Consider the following 14,958-nt stretch of genomic DNA (forward strand, 5'->3'; position numbering starts at 1 on the left):
GTCACAAATCCCTACACCAAGGACCCCATCTGCTCAGCTCCCTCTTCTCTTGCACCCTCCCTTGTGCACTCCACTAGTCCAGACTGTGATCTCTGCATCCTCAGCTGAGTAAGATCACTGCTTTTCCTTGGGCTCCATCTTGCTGTATTGCAGCGAAAAAGGCCCTCAGAAAGAAAGCTGGGGCCATCTTTGGGCTTATCTTGTGTGTTTGCCTTCTCTCAATGATCACAGCTCTGTACTCTGTGCGGTTCAGTGCCTGGAAGCAGTTGCTCCATGTGTTTTGTCCAATTTGATAGTAGATTTTGGTGGGAGGGCAAAGTTAGTACCAGTCACTCTGTCATAGTCAGAAACAGAGGTCCCTTAGGTGACTCTTAAACCCTTGACCCTTACTGGCAGCTGCCTATCCTGATTAGGTGTCCAGCAATGTGAAGAGCAGCCCAGCTTCATGTCTTCTACCCAATCTTAGCGAAAGGGTAGGGTTGGATGTTACAAGCAACATTTTGACTACTTAAAGCTCCAATAAAGGCACAACTAATGAAAACTGTAAAAAATAATAATAATAATAATTGTAAAACACCCTGAACTAAAACTAAACTAAAAACACCCTGAAATAAAACATTTAATACACTGAGACTACCAATGTGGTACTGGGTGTATTAGTCAATGTAGAGAAATAGAACCTGTGTGTGTATCACTGAGTCCAAGCTTGTACTGTTTACCTCATGACGGGTCAACAAATCAAGAGAAGAGGTGTTAGGGCAAAGAATAGTGACTTTATTTGAATGTCATCAGACCAAGAAGATGGTGGACTAGTGTAAGAACCATCTTACCTGAGTTCGAATTCAGGTTTCTTTTAAGAAGGGAGATGATGTGGCTGGTTTTGGCAAACTTCTTCGTACCAGAATCCTTTGTTCTTGCACCTGTCCACATAGGTCACGTCACAGTGTTCCTGTTAGCCTCTAACAGGACAAATATTATTCCTTGTTCTGCAATTTTTCAAACTCTTTATGCATGAGAAGTGCTATACCTTTAAAGGTCAAGACTAGGAGGCAGAGCCTTGAGACTGGGCTATCATATATATTTCAGTTCTTTGCTACATATGTGGAAAGAGAGACAGAGATTATCAGGAACTGGCTCACACAATTATGGAAGCTGAGAAGTTCCATGATTTGCCATCTGCAGGCTGGAGACCCGGACCCAAGAAAGCCAGGGGTGTAATTCAGTCTGTGTCCACAGACATGAGAACCAGGGGAGCCAATGATGCAGATTCCAGTTCAAGTCTGAAAGCCTGAGAACCAGGAGTGCTGAGGGCAGGACACTGATGTCCCAGCTCAGCACTCAGACTGGAAGAGCTGAATTCTTCCTTCCTCTGCCTTTTTGTTCAGTTTAGGCCCTCAACAGCTGGATGATGCCTACCCACATTGGAAAGGACAGACTGCTTTACTAAGTCTGCCAATTCAAATGATAATTTCCTCTGGACATACCCTCACAGACACACTTTGAATATGCAATGTTTAGCCAAATATCTGGGCACTCATGTTTAGTTAATTCATTTTTATGTAAAATTTGGAATAAATTTTATCCTCTCATCTATTTTTAATTTAACAGTATCTTTATCTCAGGAATACAAAGGGGCTCAAATCAGAAAATCTATTGATATAACTCACCCCATTAGCAAATGAGAAAATTATATAGTTATCTCAATAGGTGGGGGGAAGAAAAGCATTCAGTAGAATTCAGCCTATACAAATTATAAAACATCTTTTTAACAATGGGCAAACTAAGAATAAAAGCCTTGATTAAAGGTATTTACTTTAAAAGCTACAGGAAACACCATACTTAATGGGAAAGTTTTGAAGCACTTTTACTAAAGTCATGTTTGACACAAGGTGTCAAGGGTCTCTGTTTTTATTCAATATTTATTCATAAATATTTTCCCCTCTTATATCGCCTGTCCTGATCTCAAGGCAACTTGAAATCTCGAAGTAGAAATGGGATGGACAGAAACAGCACCAAGAAAAGCCCTTGGTTCAGGCTCAGAGTGAGGGAAAGGGGTCTCCTCGCAGCCAGGACTCTCCGGAGCTCGAACTCTGAGAGAGAAGAGCCTTCCTATCCAGGTAGAAGAGGAGTAGCCCCAAGAAAGTGGGGCAAATCCCTTTTACTCTTTTGTCCTTCTCACTCTCCAACTGGTTGACCTTAGTCATGGATCTAGTTTCAAAAAGTGAGTGAGAAAGCAAGGTAAATAAAATCCAGACTTCTGGCTGGAGGAATCAACAGGAGTGCCCCAAGGAACTAAAAGGTACCAGAGAGATTGCAGAGTAGGGGGAATTTGAGAAACAATGCCATTAAATTGTTTATAAACTCCTGGGATCATAAGCTGCATATGCATTATTCTGATTCTAAATAGCCTACCAAGACTAACAGATAGACCGCTCCTCACATCCCAGACTGCCACTGGGTGGTGCATTTGTGGGACAAATCCTAATAAGACTGCAAAGGCTTTGGAATTAATACTGAAACCACATCCCATAGAAGGCTACTCAGAATTCACGGTCAAAACCCAATCAGGTTGACTGCCTGCTAAAACATAAATATCGATATTCTCTATAAGGTATAAATGAGTATAATACAGTATTCAAAATGTCCAGGATACAATCCAAAATTACATGGCATATGAAGAACCAGGGAAATCTCAAATCACTTAGGAAAAGACAATAAACAAATGCTAACAGTGAGATGTTGGAACTCATTCAACACTGAAATGTTCCAACACAGAAGTTGAATGTATCTGACAAAGACATTGATAATGATCACAATGGTTAGGGCAAATACTCTTAAAAAGAAACAAAAGATAGAAACCTAGAAACCTTCAGCCAAAAATAAAACAAAATATATAATATATAAGACACACAAAAGAACCAAAGAGAAATTTTTAGAATTAAGATATATATGAAATTTTAAAACTCACTGGATATGTTCAAAAGCATAATGGAGATGACAGAGGAAAAGAATCAGTGAAGTTGAAGATAGATCAATTCAAATAGAATCCAGTTTGAACAAGAGAAACAATATTGATTTAAAAAATTCACAGAGCCTAAGCAACCTGAGGGATAAAAAAATAAAAGGTCTAGGATTTGTTATCTAAGTCTTAGAAGGAGAGGACATAGCATCGAGTACAGAAAAATTATTTAAAGAAATAATGGGTAGAAACTCCCCCAACTGACAAAAAACAAAAACCATAAGCCCTGTAGATTCAGGAGGCTTAGAGAACCCCAAAAAGTGAAAACTCAAAGAAACTGATGTACATACACACAACACAATTAAACTTTGAAAGCTAGAGACAAAGGAAAAAAATATTTAAAGCAGTCAGAGAAAAATGATGCATCACCTAAAGGAGGAAAACAATGCAAATGACAATGAATTTCTCATCTCATTTCATGAAGGCTAGAACTAAAAGAACTGTTAACTACCAGGAAAAATATCCTTCAGAAATGAAGATGGATGTGAAAAGATGCTCAGCATTGTTCATTAAGGAAATGCAAATGAAAACCACAATGAGATAGCACCTCACACCCACAAGGGTGGCTATATAATAAAAAAGACAGATAATAACAAATGTTGGTGAATGTGGAGAATTGGATCACTCAGACATCACTTGTGGGAATGTAAAATGTTGCAGCCACTTTGGAAAACAGTTTGGCAGTTTCTCAAAATGTTAAACATAGAGTTGCCATACGACCCAGTAATTCCACTCTTGGTATATACCCAAGAGAATTGAAACATATGTTCACATCAAAACTTGTACATGAATATTCATAGCAGTATTATTCATAATAGCCAAAGGGTGGAAAAAATCCAACTGTCCATGAATTGATGAATAGATAAACAAAATGTGTTATGTCTATACATTAAAATATTACTCAGCCATAAAAAAGAATTAAACCTACTCATACATGCTCCAATATGGATGAGCATAAAAGGCATTGTGTGACGTGAAAAAAGTCAGACAGAAAAGGCCACATATTCTATGATTTCATTTATATGAGATATTCAGGATAGGCAAGTTGGTAGAGACAGAAAGCAGATTACTGGTTGTCAAGGGCTGGGGGAGGAGGGGAATAAGGAGTGACTACTAATGTGCACAGGGCTTATTTTGGGCAATAAAACTATTCTAGAATCAGATAGTGGTAGTGGTTGCACAACTCTGTAAATCTGCTGAAAAACCACCAACTTATATGCTTTAAAAAGGTGAATTTATGACATGTGAATTATATCTCAAAAAACAAAAGGTGAATTAAAGACATTCTCAGTTCTAGAAAAATGAAGAAAATTCATTGCCAGCAGACCTACTCTAAGAGAATTGCTGAAGTTCATCAGATATAAAAAACAAATGTTACCAGAAAGAAACTTCAAAGAGCATAAATTAAGGAAGAGCAAAAGAAATTAAAAATATCTGAAGAAATAGAGTAGAGTAGTCTCCTTTGAGGTCCCTAAAACATGTTTTGTGGCTGAAAATAAAACTTACAATATTTGACAATGGAGTTTTCAAAGTATGTAGATGTAATGTGTGAGAAACATAAGAAAATTACAATGTAAGGGGGAGGAAGGGACCTATATGGTGGGAAGATTTATACATTCCACAGGAAGTGATAAAATACTGATTCTACGTAGACTGTGAAAAATTAAACATGTATATTGTAATCCCTAGAGCTACCACGTTAAAAAAAATGCAATGAGATATAGTCAAAAGCGTAACAGGTAAAATAAAATAAAAATTGTTTAATAACCCAAAAGAAGGCAGAAAAGGGAAAACACAGGGATGATAAATAGAGGGAACAAAGAATAAAATGATAGACCTCAATTCAAACATCAATTGTTACATTAAAGGTAAATGACCTAAAGACAGTCTCTTCAGCAAGTGGCATTGGGAAAACTGGACAGCTGCATATAAATCAATGAAGTTAGAACCCTCCCTCACACCATACACAAAAATAAACTCAAAACAGCTTAAAGATTTAAGAAAGACAAGACACCATAAGCCTCTTAGAAGAAAATACAGGCAAAACATTATCTGACATAAATCAGCAATGTCCTCCTAGGGCAGTCTACCCAGGCAATAGAAATAAAAGCAAAAATAAACAAATGGGACCTAACTAAACTTATCAGTTTTTGGATGGCAAAGGAAACCATAAGCAAAACAAAACGACAACCTATGGAATGCAAGAAAATATTTGCAAAAAATGAGACTGACAAGGGCTTAATTTCAAGAATATATAAACAGCTCATACAACTTTATAATAATAATAATAAAAACCCAGTCCAAAAATGAGCAGAACACTTAAACAAGAAATTCTCCAATGAAGACATACAAATGGCCAATAGGCACATGAAAAAATGCTCTATATTGCTAATTATCAGAGAAATGCAAATCAAAACTACAATAAGGTATCACTTCACACCAGTTAGAATGGCCATCATTCAGAAAGCCACAAATGATAAATGCTGGAGAGGCTGTGGAGAAAAAGGAACCCTCCTACACTGCTGGTGGGAATGAAGTTTGGTGCAGCCAATATGGAAAACAGTATGGAGATTCCTAAGAAGACTGAAAATAGACTTACCATATGATCTAGAAATCCCCCTGCTGGGCATATATTCAGAGGGAACCTTAATTCAAAAAGATACATGCACCCCAACACTATTTACAATAGCCAAGAAGTAGAAACAACCTAAATGTCCATCGACAGATGACTGGATAAAGAAGCTGTGGTATATTTATACAATAGAATACTACTTAGCCATAAAAAATAATAATATAATGCCATTTGTAGCAACATGAATGGACCTGGAGAATGTCATTCTCAGTGAAGTAAGCCAGAAACAGAAGGAAAAATACCATATCACTCATATGTGGATCTAAATTTAAAATTAAAAAAACCAAACTTATTTGCAAAACAGAAACAGACTCTTAGACATAGAGAACAAACTTTTGGTTACTGGTGGGGAGGGGCTGGGGGGATAAATAGGAAGTTAGAGATTTGCAGATACTAACTGATACATATAGGCTAGATAAACAACAAGTTCATGCTGTATAGCACAGGGAATTATATTCAATATCTTGTAGTAACTATGGTGAAAAAGAATATGAAAACAAATATATGTATGTTCATATATGACTGAAGTATTGTGCTGTACACCAGAAATTGACACAGCATTGTAAACTGACTATAATAAAAATATATACACACACAGACAGACACACAAAAAAGGTAAATGATATAAACACATCAATAAAAGACAGAGACAGTTAGAATGCACTTTTTAAAATAGATAATCCAGTTATATGCTATCTATAAGGATCTTCCTTCAAATGTAATGATATTGGTAAGTTAAAAGTAAAATAGTGGGAAAAGACATACACTTATCAAAAGAAAGCTAGAGTATATTAATTAATATCTTCTTGGTCAATTTACCAAGAAGACATAACAATCCAAATGTGTATGAACCTAACAACAGGGCTGAACTGAAAAAACTTTTTGACTGATTGAACTTCTTCAAAATTAGAAAAAAAAAAAAACTTTAACTCTGAAAGGGACACTATTAAGAGAATGGGGGAAAAGGCTACATACTGGGGGAAATATTTGCAAGTTACATATACCCAGGATACCAGGATATAAACCCAGAAAAAATGAAGACATCTCAAAATTCAACAAAATAAGAAAATAACACAATTTAAAAATTGGTGAAAACGTGAACAGACATTATGCCAAAAAGAATTTAGGGAAGGCAGATACACATGTGAGAAGATGTTCAACATCTTTAGCCACTAGGGAAATGCAAGTCAAAACCATGATGAGATACAACTACAAACCTATTACAGTAATTTAACTACTAAAACGACATAAAAATGACAATACTAAGTGTTGTAAAGATACAGAGCTATCAGTACCTTTAAATATTGCTTGTGAAAATGCAAAATGGTACAGCTACTTTGGAAAATATCTGTCAATTTCTTATAAGGTTAAATATACATTTATTATATGACTCATCAATTGTACTGCTAGGTGTTTAGAAAAATGGAAATTTATGTTCATACAAAAATCTGAGTAAGAATGTTTGTAGAAGCTCTATTCATAATTGTTAACTGGAAACAACCCAAATATTCTTCAATGGATGAATTTTTATATAAATGAGCCAAAGATGACTTCTGTATTGTGTTCCCTAGGTTGTTTATCTCTTTATAGTAGGTTGATACCAATTAGCTCAAAAGCCCACCTGCACCTAACTCAAATTACTCATCCGATTATTTTAAAAATAAACAAGCAAATTCTTAGCCACTTAGAACCTGCTTTACATATCCTGCAAAACTGCACCTAACAGATGTTAACTATTGATCTGACAGTGCCCTTCATAAGGCCTCAAGCTACTACTGCCTTTTGGGGTTCTCTGACCCAGAGACTCCCTGCTGTGCTGTTGAGCAACAACCACTAGACACGTAAGCCCCCTCTCGAGCCCCTTCTGCCCTGGGAGTTCTCATGCCTCCTCCCTTTCTGGATGGTGGCCCCCGCACCATAAGCCTCTGGACAGTCTCACAGCACGAGATTCTTTTAAAGCACCAACCAATAAAGTGTGCTGTGTGTTACTGCCCCTTGTGGTCAGATCTTTCTCCTAGCTCAGCCCTACATACCCAGAACCCTCTACATGAATGGATATGAAAACTGTGGTGCATTCATATAACAGAATACTCCTTAGCAATTAAAGTAACAAATTATTGATGCATGCAACAACTTGAATGCAGAGTGAAAGAAGCCAGTATCAGAAGGTTACATACTATAGATACCATGTACAGGACAGTCTCCAAAAGACAAAACTGTAGTGATGGAGACAGACCAGATGTTGCCAAGGGTTAAGGACAGGGGACAGTGTGACTACAAAGGAACAGCACAAGGAAGGTTTTTGAACTATTTTGAATCCTGACCCTGGTGGTGGTTACACAAATCTGCAGTGGTGTTAACATTCATAGATCTGTACAACAACAACAAAAAGGCTGTCAAATCCAGTGAAGGCAAGGAAATACAATGGAGACAAGACAGTCCCTTCAATAAGTGGTGCTGGGAAACCTGGACAGCTACCTGTAAGAGAACGAAATTAGAACATTCTCTAACACCCTATACAAAAATAAACTCAAAATAGATTAAAGACCTAAACATAAGATCAGAAACCATAAAACTAGAAGAAAACATAGGCAGAACACTCTTTGACACAAATTATAGCAATATTTTTGGGGTCTGTCTCCTAAAGCAAAGGAAATAAAAGCAAAAATAAACAAATGGGACCTAATTAAACTTAAAGGCTTTGCCCAGCAAAGGAAACCATCTACAAAACAAAAAGACAACCTACTGAATGGGAGAAAATATTTGCAATGATATGATCAATAAAGGGTTAATATCCAAAAATAGTATAAACAGCTCATACAACTCAACCTCAAAAAAAAAAAAAAAAAAAAAAAAAACCTGATTTTAAAATGGGCAGAAGACCTGAATAGACATTTTCCCAAAGACATACAGATGACCAATAGGCATTTGAAGATGCTCAACATTTTTAAGCATCAGAGAAATGCAAATTAAAAACACAATAACATATCACCTCACACCTGTCCAAGTGTCAATCAAGTGAAAAGACTTTTCCTCTGCTCCAGAGAGATGCTATCTCTTTTTTATAAGGCTAATTGCTGTTCAAACATCCTGGCAATGCCTCTATTTGCAAAAATGTGCAAATATGGAAGAGAACAATGGAGAACTGTATGAGAAACAGAAATTCTAAAACATTTTAAACCAAATACAAGTGAAAATCAGGCATATGAAATTTTGTGGCATGCAGCTAAAGCAGTTCTTTGAGGAGAATGTATAGATTTTGATGCTTGTATTAGCAAAGAAGATGGACTTTGGAACAGTTGTCTAAGCTTCCACTTTAAAAGGCTAGGGAAAGAAAAGCAAATTAATTCCAAAGGAAGTGGAAATTCTTGTATTTTACATGATGTGAGACACCTGTGATAAGTGAATAAAAGGAGAGAAATAATGACAATAAAGCAAAAATTAATATAATAGAAACACGCAATAAAGAAAATGAAAATAGTCAAAAGTGTAATTTTTTAAAGATTAATGAAATTAATGAACCCCAAGCCAGAAAAAAATTATAGAACAAAATTACCAATATGGTAATTGAAAAAAGAGAGTATTGTTACAGACTCCCCAAATATTAAAAATATATGGTGATGTCACAAGCAACTTTAGGCCAATAAACTTGACAACTTAAATGAAATGGGGAAATTCATTGAAAAACATAACTTTTCAAAATTAAAAAAAAGAAAATCTAAACAACCTTATGTTTATTAAAGTTGAATTTACTGTCAAAAGAAAAAACTCCTATGAGAAGAAAACTGGGACTAAAACACAAATTCCTCAATCTGATTTTAAAAAAAAAATGTCTATGAGGAGGGTGGGGTATAGCTCAATGGTAGAGCATGCTTAGTATGCACGAGGTTCTGGGTTCAATCCCCAGTACCTCCACCAACAACCAAAAAAAGTCTATGAAAAACCTACAATAAAGTCTTTCATAACAGTGAAGAATTAAATGCTGTTCCTTTAAGAATAGAAACAAGACAAAGATAGCCATTCTCACAACTCTCACCATCTTATTTAATGTTGTTCTCAGAGTTCTATCCAGTTCAATAAGGCAAAGAAAAGAAATGAAAGGCATGATTGAAAAAGAGTGAGTAAAATTGTCTTTATTCATAAACAGTATGATTATTTCTTTAGGGAAATCTAAGTAATCTACAAAAAATATTTAGCAGGATCACAAGATACAAGGTATCTTTATTATATAAAAATAATTGGTATTTCTATGTGCTGGAAGCAAATAACTGAAAAATAAGTTTTTAAAAATCCATTTATAATAATATCAGAAAATGTAAATATATTGGTGTAAATTTGACAAAAGACATGCAAAGGCACTGAAAACTAAGAACATTGAGGAAAGAAGTTAATGAAATTTTAAATAAATGGAGAGATATGAAATAGTCATTAATTAGAAGATTCAATGTTGTTAATATGTCAGTTCTCTATAAATTGATCTACACTGTTGATACAATACTAATCAGAATATCCATAGGAACTTTTATAAAAATTAACAAGTTAATCCTAAAATTTATCTAAAAATACAAAGAATCTAGAATAACCAAAATAATCTTGAATGAGAGGAACAAATTTGAAGGACTCTCACCAATTGCTTTCAAAACTTATCATAAAACACACAGCAAAAAAAGACAATGTGATATTGGCATAAGGATAAACAAATAGATCAATAGGAAAGAACAGAAAATCTGGAAAGAGATCTACTTATATTTGATTTGCTTGGTTTTCAATAAAGTACCAAGGCAATTCAATAGGGAAAGGAAAGTCTTCTATAAATAGTGCTGGAAAACTGGATAAGCATATAGAAAAAGATAAACTTTGATCTCTACCTCAAAACAAATTTTTTTTCCAAAAAGCGTGATATAAACAAGATTTTTATTAGCGAAGTAAAAAAAAAGGAGTGAAAGATAGTACACTCCCAAGAACTGGGGGCAGGCCAGTCCAAGAGAGGAAAAATGGCCTCAAAACAAAAATTTTTATACACAAAAGTTAATTCATGATGTGTCATAGCCTAAGCATAAAAGAAACTGGAAACTTTCTGAGGAAACATACGAAAAACATTTCTGAGGAAACATAGGATAATATCTTCAAGACAAAGATTTATTAGAAAGAACATAAAAAGTATGCACTTTAGGGGGAGGGTCAAGTGGTAGAGAGCATGCTTAGCATGCATGAGGTCCTGGGTTCAATCCCCAGTTTCTCCTCTATTAGTAAATAAATAAACAAGCAAACAAAAAACCCAGTCACTACCCCCCCAGAAAAAACCAAAACTGGTAGAAAGCATATACTTTAATAAAAAATACTGATTTAATTGGACTTCATCTAAATTAAATTCTGTTCTTAAAAAGACACCAGTGCTCGCTTCAGCAGCACATATACTAAAATTGAAACAATACAGAGAAGATCAGCACGGTCCCCATGCAAGGATGACACGCAAATTTGAGAAGTACTCCATATTAAAAAAAAAAAAAAGACATCACTAAGAAAATGGAAAGGCAAGCCATCAACTGAGAGAAAATATTCACAATACATATATGAAAGGATTCGTATCCAGTTTAAAGGACTCCCAATAATCAACAGCAAAAAGAAAAATGATCCAATTTTTAAATGAGCAGAGACTTGAACAGATACTTCACAAAAGAAGATTTGTGAATGGCAAATAGATGCTTGAAAAAGGGCCTAGCATCCTTAATCAACAAGGACATTCAAATCAAAATAATGAGATACCACACACTCCACAACACAGCATGGGAACGACTGAATTAAGTGTTGGCTAGAACGGAGTCACTGAAACTTTACATTCCCACATTGCTGATGGGAAATGAAATGAAAAGTTACGTTCATAATAAGACATGTACAAGAGCTTTATTTAAAATAAAAACTGGAAACCCAAATATTCATCTTTAAGAGAATCAATTAATAAACTGTAGGATATTCACACGATGGAATGCTACTTCAGTATTTTACTTTGGTATACTTCAGTAAATTTAAAATCAACTATTGATACACGCGATAATCTGGGTAAGTCTCCAAAATATTATGTTGAGTGAGAGAAGCCAGACACAAGGGAACACATATTATATGATTCCACTATGTGAAAGTCAAAAGCAGACACAAAGAACCTATGGTAACAGAAATCAAGACAATGGTTTCCAGTGAGAGAGCAGATGGATGAAAGGGGACACACGGAACTTTGGGGGATGATGTAAATGTTCCATAGCTGGGTAAGTGTTAGTTCCCTGGCTACACTCATTTGTCAAAACCCATCCAGTTGTATATCAAAGATCTGTCAATTTCATTGTATTAAAAATTCACCTCAATTCTAGAAATAAAATAAACTGAAGAAATGAGAAAAACACATCCCAGTCTTGCAACCTAACCTGCTGATCTTAACTGCTGTCACCTAAGACCCACCATAAGAGATTCGTCTTTCAGTGTCTTTTTTTCCTGGGAAGAAAATGCAAAATCTCTTGAAAGAGATGATGCTTGACACTATTATATAACATTTATTCCTTAGTATGGATTCTGTCTGAGGCCAAGGCTCTCGTTACTGAAAAATCGGCCTCTGCACCGCAAAAAGCAAATTCAAACTCAGAGGCAGAGTTTTGGGAGCAAACAAAAGAGCAATTTTATTGCTTTGTCAGGAAAAGAGTCACTGCAGGCTAATGCCCTAAAGACTGAGCCCATCTTGGGCTTGGGGCTTGGTGATTATACAGGCAAATGCGATGGAGCAGATCAGTGATAATGAACAATAGTCTTTTATCCTGTGTCAGGGGATCTTTTGGTGGCCCATCAAGTAGGTCATTGCTGGTGGCCTTGGTGTTATCTGGTCTGCCTTCAGGATTATTGTTCCATGACCTTCTTTTCGGAAAATAGCTCCTGGGTTTAGGTACAATATATTTACGGTAGGTGTAAGTCATAGGGTTGGGGTTGCCAAGCACACTGTCATTCAGGCAAATTAAACAATAGCAGTAGCAAGGAGACAAACAGGTTAGTCCATTAGAAGTAACTCAAAGAAAGCAAGTTAATTAATCACAATAAATTCTTAAGTTCACTGTCTGCACAAGCCCTATATTTTCCTCTCTCTCTGCCCCCAGTGAGAAGGGGTGGATTTTAGGTAAGTCAAATCCAAGAAAATTCACTGGGCCATAGTATTAAGAAATGAAGTTTTCCATGTGATGATGGAAAGAGACTGAAGTTCTAAGTCCTTGTTTAATTATCTATTACTGCGTAACAAAGCAGTCCAAAACTTCATGGCTTAAAACAGCTACAATTTATTATTTCTTAGGACTCTGCAATCTAAGGTGAGCTCAGCTGGGTGGTTTTCTGTTCCATGTGGTGCTGAGCTGGAATGTCCAGTGTGAATTCTTCATTCACATGTTCAATGCTTAAACTGGGAGGGCTGGAACTGGAGACTGGCCTGGTGTCTCTTTCCATGTGTCGACTCAGTGTAACTAGCCTGTCTTCCTCCAAGCAGGATAGTCCCAGAGCTTCTTACATGACAGCTAGAGACATCCAAGAAAGACAAAGAAAAGCTATCTGTTCTCTGAAAGTGTAGGCCCAGAACTGACACATAGTCTGCTGGGCAGAGCAAGTCACAAGGCCAGTTCAGATCCCAGGAGGGGGAACAGACTCTACTTGAAGGGAGGAGCACCGTGTTTGTCCAGGGAGGGAGGGAGCTGATGGCCATTGTCCTTGGAGATGACCTGCCCAGCCCTCACTGTAAGGGAGTGGAAAGGGCACTCTCTGGTCCTAGAGGCTGATGCACAGGATGCTGGAGCTGCCTCACCTTGGACGAATTGGGAGGACAGGACCAGATTAAACCTTAGGGAGAAAAGCTCTCTCTGCCTTGCCTGCTTCTCACCTTGCCTTCCTCTGGAAACATAACATCTCCACCTTGAGTAGTTAATGAGCCTGGACCCAGAAAGAGAAGGGAAGACAGACAAAGCCTACACTTGCTAGAAGAAGCTCTCCTGGTAGCCCTGCCTAGGTCACAAGGGGATTGGGGCCACTTTGGGATTGGGGCTGTGAATGAAAAATACTGCAAGCCACATCAGTAAACAAAGAATGCTGTGGCCATCAAGACATCAGCCGCTACTGCCACCCGCAACAGTGAGTGGGGTACTCAGGACGCAGGCAAGCAGGCAGCCTGGCCTCTGCAGCCACCCCAGCAGTGCTACCTGAGGGTTGTGAAAGAACCGGAGACTGGCCCCAGATAGCTAAGGTGCGTGTCAAAGGAATGATTTCCATGAGCCCAGACCTTTGCACGTTCCCATACTTAGAAAGGCGCGAAATTCCTTAACTCAAGATACGTGGTTTTCTTTAACAGTCAACTTGCTGATGTAACAGTAAACTTATGACGACTTCCTGGTCTTTGTTGTAAGAACTCCTACATATCCTGGCTCCTTCCTTACCTCTTCCGAGCAGTCCTTCAGAGCAATCTGAGAGGTTGTCATCCCAGGCTCAAAGGGTTCGCGTCCTCAGAAATGTCTGCTGAATAAAACATAACTGTCAACTTTTAGGTTGTGCATTTTATTTCAGTCAACAGGGCAAAAACCCCACCTACAGAGCTCACATTTGGCATGTCCTCTGAGCTCTCAGGGAGCCAGGGAGCAGGGTCTGTGACAGGAGTCTGGTGTTTAGAGAAACTAAGTCTCAGCCAAGTGCTACTGCGACCTCCTCATGGCTGCACTTTCATGAATGGCTGTTTCTGTTGATTAACCTCTGTTCTGGAGGTGGGTGGGTGGGATGCCAGAGCACAGCAACGCTAGGTGGAGGACAGCCATGGGGAGCACTCCTCCTTCTGACGCAGAGTGGATGCTGAGCGACAGACCACGTCAAACACTGTGTTCGGGGCAGTTTCCCTAGCTGCTGCATCTAGTGAGCTGGGGATGCTGCTAAACATCCACAGTGCACAAGACAGCCCCACGGCAGGGAAGCATCTGGTCCTAAGAGCCAGCAGAGATGAGGATGAGAAGCCCTGCCCTGCATGACCTTTACCTTCCCCTTTTGCCCTGACATGGCTGTGAGGGGCAGCCTTAAAAAAGGGCGAAAGGGCTCCAAATTAAATGTACATTTGTGCATTTACTCAAATGAGCAAAAAGGCTCATCTAACAGCTTGGTTACTGCTTCATCTCCAGAGATGGTCTCTTCCATCTCCATTTTACCATCCCTTCCATCTGGAAACTTTGTCTCTGCTATGTTCTGACAAGCAGCAAACGATTGCAACAGCATTTAATCTTTGTTCACCTCCATCTCCCATGCCCAC

At 37.6% G+C, this 14,958-nt stretch overlaps 1 non-coding gene across 1 annotated transcript; it reads left to right on the forward strand.

Annotated features, from left to right (window-relative positions):
• Nucleotides 1–11,044: 11,044 nt before the first annotated feature.
• On the forward strand, nt 11,045–11,151 carry LOC116666171. The gene has a single exon (XR_004323015.1). It is a non-coding gene; the product is annotated as a U6 spliceosomal RNA (small nuclear RNA).
• The last annotated feature ends 3,807 nt before the right edge of the window (nt 11,152–14,958 follow it).

This window comes from Camelus ferus, chromosome 9 (assembly GCF_009834535.1).
Source record: "Camelus ferus isolate YT-003-E chromosome 9, BCGSAC_Cfer_1.0, whole genome shotgun sequence".
NCBI lineage: Eukaryota > Metazoa > Chordata > Mammalia > Artiodactyla > Camelidae > Camelus > Camelus ferus.